The sequence below is a fragment of the Colobus angolensis genome, unplaced genomic scaffold (genome assembly GCF_000951035.1).
Source record: "Colobus angolensis palliatus isolate OR3802 unplaced genomic scaffold, Cang.pa_1.0 Scaffold6, whole genome shotgun sequence".
Lineage (NCBI taxonomy): Eukaryota > Metazoa > Chordata > Mammalia > Primates > Cercopithecidae > Colobus > Colobus angolensis.
Genome location: NW_012119598.1, coordinates 16923716 through 16930393, shown reverse-complemented (window position 1 = coordinate 16930393; position 6678 = coordinate 16923716).

The following is a 6678-nucleotide window of genomic DNA, read 5'->3' as shown; positions in this document are numbered from 1 at the left end:
GAGAATAAATGTCTGTTGCTTTAAGCCACCCAGTTTGTGGTACTTTGCTATGACCACCGTTTCTAGGGTGGTCTAATACAATCTAATACAATCCCAACCCAGAGTTTTATTTCATAAGGATTTAGATCCACAGAATTCCTGCCCCAAGGTGCTGACACAAGGGAAGACATATGTAGAAGTAATCTCTTCTCCCTTTTGGTGAGACACTATTTTTATTTTTTCAAAGACTCAAGATTGGCTCATATGGGAAAAGGTGCTTTTACTGAGCCTGTATTCCTGTGGTGAAGTGGGGTGGACAGAAAGTGTCTTCGGTATTGCCAGTAGATAATGGTGCTGGCAGACGCAAGCCCTCTTCTCCAGCCAGATCGTTCTATCCATTGCCTGTTTCTCTATCCGGAATTAACCTCACCTCTCCTCTCTTACTTGAAGTTCCGTCTATCCTGGAGCCTCAGTTGAAGCTCTTCCTCCTCCCCAAAGCCTTTCCTAACTGGACAAGAGCACAGTGAGTGAGCGCTCCCACCTCTGCATTCTAGAATACTCTTTTCTGTGATTCTCACTGACATGTGTAGTATGACTTCCTTGTTATCCTCCCAGATATGTCTCTCTTGTCCTAACCTGTGTGTACCTGCCTTAAGGGCGGGGATTCTGCCCCTGGGCACTTGCAGTGCAGTGCAGTGCATGTAGTGAGAGCCCAGGAAATTCAGCAACAGAATCATTGACAGAACAGGTCCAGAAGGAGATCATCACAAACTAAACAAGACCCCAAGGGCCATGAATAGCAGCGTAAGTAACCAGGGTTTCTGTTGAGAATGATGGAACCAAGCAAAACTACTCGGGAGGGAAGCACCTAAAAAAAATATGTCTTTCTACAATAAATTTAGAAAGAGCCAATGACTTTAAAAAATGGACTAGTCAAAATCCATCCCTGGCTGCATTCAAATTTTCTTTCTCTCTCCCTCTCTTTTTTTTTTTGTTAGTAGATTCCCTTCTCTATCTCAGTTTTGGCTCAGGGTATTTGTTTGTTTGTTTGTTTGTTTTGAGATGGAGTCTCACTCTGTCACCTAGGCTGGAGTGCAGTAGCACGATCTTGGCTCACTGCAACCTCCATCTCCCAGGTTCAAGCGATTCTCCCTGCCTCAGCCTCCTGAGTAGCTGGGATTACAGGCACCTGCCACCATGCCCGGCTAGTTTGTGTATTTTTAGTAGAGATGGAGTTTCACCATGTTGGCCAGGCTGGTTTTGAACTCCTGACCTCAGATGACCCTCTGGCCTTGGCCTCCCAAAGTGCTGGGATTACAGGTGTGAGTCACTGTACCTAGCAGTGTGTATGTTTTGATCAATGATTTATACTTCTCTCTTTAAAAAGTACTTTGAAATTATAGAATTGTATTGCCAGAAAGGTGCCTAGAGATTTTCTCATTCATTTTGAGGCAATAGAAAGACAAAGAATTTGGAGTCAGACATTTGTGAGGGAACCAATCCTCTGTTTATGAGCTGTGGGACTTTGGGTAAGATACCCACCTCTTTGAACTATGGTTTCCTTACTATAACAATAGAATAGTAACGCCTTCCAGGAGTGGTAACCAGGAAGATTAAAACTATTGTAGGGCTGGGCACGGTGGCTCACGCCTGTAATCCCAGCACTTTGAGAGGCTGAAGCGGATGGATCATGAGGTCAGGAGATCAAGACCATCCTGGCCAACATGGTGAAACCCCATATCTAAAATTAGGCAGGTGTGGTGGCACATGCCTATAGTCCAAACTGGCTGAGGCAAGAGAATCGCTTGACCCCGGTAGACAAAGGTTACAGTGAGCCAAGATCGCACCACTACCCTCCAGCCTGGCCACAGAGAGAGACTCCATCTCAAAAAAAAAAAAAAAAAAAAAAAAAAAAAATATATTGTAGACATTTGTCTGGCATATAAAGAAGACACTTAAATCTAGTAGCTTTTTGATGGAAACTGGAGAAATCGTCCTTGGAATAAGTCAGATCAATGGTTTTTAAATGCTGCTTCCTAGAACTCTAGAGCAGTGGTCCCCAACTTTTTGTCCCTAAGGGCCAGTGTCATGGAAGACAATTTTTCCATATGGGGAGTGGTTTGGGAATGAAACTGTTCCACCTATGATCATCAGCCATTATTAGTTAGATTCTCATAAGGGGAGCACAGCCTAGATCCCTTGGATGCACAGTTCACAATGGGGTTTACACTCCTATGAGAATCTAATGCTGCCGCTGATCTGACAGGAGGCAGAGCTCAGGGAGTAATGCTCACCCACGTGCCACTCACCTCCTGCTATGAGGCATGGTTCTCGTCCAAGGCCGGGGTTCGGGGATTGCTGCTCTAGAGGGATAAAGTTGTGGTTCTGCAGCCTTCCCATTGGCAGCTGCTGAAGGGAAAGGGGATACCTAGTGGGCAGAGTTCTACATCCCCAAACCCCCTTCTCAACCAGAGCAGCCCCTCTTTTGTCTATTTTATATATTGAAAGTCTATGTTGGACTGCCCCATTTTTAAAGAAAGAGATTTTTGAAAAGAAACTCTTAGCATAGGGCAGTGCTTTTCAACTCTCCAGTTTCCAAGGCACACCTACCAGTTATTAAAACTGAGTATCTCTATAATTTAGAATATGGGCCCCTGTATTATGAGAAATACATTTGATTTAAATGTTTCTTTTAAAAATCCTGTATTAATTGCGAAAACAATTGCTGTCCCCCACAACAGGTGCCTAGAAAGTTAACTTGCTCAAAAAAGTTCATTGGATAAATGTCCAATAAATACCTAAACTACATACATCATAATGTTTTGAAAGAATAAGTGAGATAAGTGCTGGAAAATCTTTGCTGTAAAACAACGGGTGTTATTATAATATTTATCCTGTTCCATCATCTGTATTTAGTTTGTACTCCCTTATCTTTGAAATACTTTCTGCAATCTGGAAATTAAAGCAGAATCAGGGATTGAAGGTCATCCAAACAAGACTGAAACCCATAAAGGTCTTATAGCTCTGGTGAATTAGAAAAATAATATCAAGCAGAAGGTAGAATAATAACAGGGAGAATGTCTCATAACTGTGATGATAGTGCTAGTATTGCAGCAGCTGCTGCTACTGCATACCATTAAATTACTTCATGCCAGGCACTCTGTTGAGTACTCCGATCTTTATATCACCCTGCAAGGAAGGTATCATAATCTCCATTTTACAGATGAGAAAACTGAGGCCCAGAGAGTTCAAGCAATTGCTCATTGTCACCTAGCTAGTAAGTAAAGTAACCAAGAATCTATTCTAGGTTGTCTGACTCAAAGACCAAGCCTTAAATAACTATGCTACTCTAATTGTTAGAAAGATGATAGTTGTAATAGTTCATTCTCACATTGCTATAAAGAATTACCTGAGACTGGTTAATTTATTAAGGAAAAAAAGAGGTTTAATTGACTCACAGTTCTGTAGGCTATACAGGAAGTATGACTGGGGAGGCCTCAGCAACCTTACAATCATAGTGGAAGATGACAGGGAAGCAGGCACATCCTGCATGTCTGAAGCAGGAGGAAGAGAGCAAAGAGGGAGGTGCCACACACTTTTAAACAACCAGATTTTGTAAGAACTCACTCACTATCATGAGAACAGTAAGGGGGAAATCCACCTCCCTGATCCAGTCACCTCCTACTGGGCCCCTCCTGCAACACTGGGGAATGACAATTCGACGTGAGATTTGGATGGGGACACAAGTCCAAACCATATCAATAGTGGACAAGATGATTCGTCTGACTTTCTGAATCCAGAGTTTTTCCATTAGAAACAGTAACATAATTCTATCTTCTCTGATTTAGGGAAATATAGAAATGCTTTATTGCCTAAATAAAATATTTTAGGTGATTAAAAAATTTAGGAATTTTTTGGACGATCCCAGTTCAAGAAGCACACAGAGCATGCATATTTGCCTACTCTTTCTTCCAAGATCCTATTGAAATGAGAATAAAGATATACAAAGGATGAATAAGTCTATTAGAATGCTGAAACGGTAAGCGTGTCATCAGCAGAAATGTTAATGACTTGGATAAATTTCCGGGAGTCAGAAAGCATATGATCCATATAGATATACCAAAGCAGAGTAATATACAAGCCATCAACATGTAAGTGAGACAGCTTCACTCATAGTCCTTACCTAGAGAGGCTCCAAGCTTGGAGCCAATGAGTGAAAAAGAACAAACATGGACCTAGAGCAGTGATCAGGTTAGGTAACCACAGAAGAGACAAACCACAGAACAGCTGGGCCAGCCAGGCCCACCCTCCCCACTCCATATATAGAGAAGCTGTTTTCCCCCAGCTGGAGCACCAGTAAGTATATTCTGTAGAAAGCAGACTTTCTATAGGAGGGATGTGGGGCTTAAGTAGTGACAGAAGTATTGTTGAGCCTGAAAGGCTTTGGAGCCTCTACAATAAACAGAAACTCAGCTCCAGTCCAAAGTGTAGTTCCACCCTGCATATAGATAAAGTCCTTCCCCTTTGGACAATTGTAATAGCACTGAACTTGCTGGCTAGATGAAGCTTGACTGTGGCAGAGTCATCCGCTTACACAGAATCATGATCAGCCTTCCCATTCAGAAAATAGCCTTTCAAATAAACACAGCTCTTCATGAAACACATCTTATATGACCTATGTAATCAACAGAATTCTTCAATTATATATGTGAATGATCTACAAAGGATCTCCAGGCATTTGGCGAATGAGAAGCAAGAGAAGTATGGAGCTGAACACAGATCATTTCTGAAGAAACAGAAAGAACAATAAGATTAAACTTATGTTTATCCTCAGAGAGATTTGAGAAGTTATTGCATCTATAAAACAACTACTGGCTGCTTTGAAGGCAAAGGGGATCAATTAGAGAACAAGAAAAAGTTATTGCAAATTTAAAATGATGGTAAAATTTTGTTTTGAAATCAATGATAAATCTAAATAGAATGAAAGCTGAAGACCAAATTAGGGACATGGTTGAAAAAGGGCATTTCCCAGAAGACCAGATATAAAAAGAAAAAGACATGAAAAATAGAAAAGAAAAATTACATCTGTGAAAATAGATACAGAGGCCCAGTGTTTATCTTAAAGGGGTTCTAGAAACAATGCAAGGGAGAATGTAACCCAAGACACAATACAGAAAATTGCTTTGCTCTGAAAAAAGACTCAGGTCTTTGATTTGAAAAAGCCCAACAAATGTCAAGCATTTGAATAAAATGACAGTCGCCCATACTTAGACATGTCTGTATAAATTTTGGAACACTAAAGCTAAAGAGAAAATCCCAGAGTTTTTCAGAGAGAAAAACAGATTACCTCCAAAGAACAAATACAAGATGGACAATAGAGCTTGTCCTGCAACACTGAAAGTTAGTAGACCGTGGAGTCATGTCTTTAAAATATTGAGGTAGAATGACTGGGGACTAGATGATTGGAGACTAAACAATGAAGAGTGAGGGCAAAATTGAGAAGACTGCAAGATATGCAATGATTCAGAAACTTTATGATTTATGCATCCTTAAAAATTAGTGTTATTTGTTTTTTATCTATTTTTATTTTTAAATTTAAAAATCTATTTTTAGAAACAAGGTCTTGCTCTGTTGCTCAGGCTGGAGTGCAGTGGTGCAATGATGGCTCCCTGCAGCCTCCAATTTTTGGGCTCAAGTGATCCTCTCATCTCAGCCTCCTGAGTAGCTAGGAAAAGTGTGCACCACTATGCCTAGCAAATTTTTTTTTTTTTTACAGACAGGGTCTTGCTATGTTGCCCAGGCTAGTCTCAAACTCCTGGCCTCAAGAAATCCTCCAGCCTCAGCCTCCCAAGGTGCTGAGATTACAGGCATGAGCCACCAAGCCCAGCCCTTAGTGTACTTTCTAATAGAACAAAGGAATCCAAGAAAGAGACCCAAAAATATTGGGTGCTAATCTAGACAGTACTGAAATAAAATCCCAGTTTGATAGCAGCTATGTGGCAATCAGTGTGAATAGACCAGAGAACTCTGTGAAGAATGCCTTCAAGAAGAAGATAGATTCTAATACGAAATATAAAGCAACTATCTTTCCTGTTTACAAAGAAAATGAAAGCCAGATAAAAACGGAAAAAAAATTTTTTTAAAGCTGTACAAAGCAGTTGTTTTCAGATATGAAGTAAATGAAAATGTGGCATAGTTTTGAGTAGAGTAAGAAGAGAGCATTAATTTGATTTTGAGTTTAAAATATTTTTCTGTGAGTGGCACAAGTTTAATAAAATAGAACAATATTCCTTTTTCTCTATGGGTTCAACCATGCTAACTGGTTTTACAGTAAGTGATTGTTCTAGTTATCTACTGCTACATAACACATTGTCTCAGAACTTAATGGCTTAAGACAACAGTCATTTATTCTCTCTCATGGTTTCTGTGGGCAAGAAATTTGGGAGTAGCTCAACTGGGTGATGATTCTGGTGCAAAGTGTCTTGTGAGGCTGCAGTGCAATGGAGGCTGGTCCTAGAGTCATCCTGGAGGCTTCTGTGTGCACATGTCTGGTGCCTGGACGGGGAATAAGAGAGCTGGACAGCTGAGGGCTAGGACAGCTGGGAATTCTTTGGCATCTCTCTGTGACCATGTGGCCTTCCAGCATGCAGCTTCAGTGTAGCCAGACATGGCTCAGGTCTCCAAGAAAGAATCAGGCTG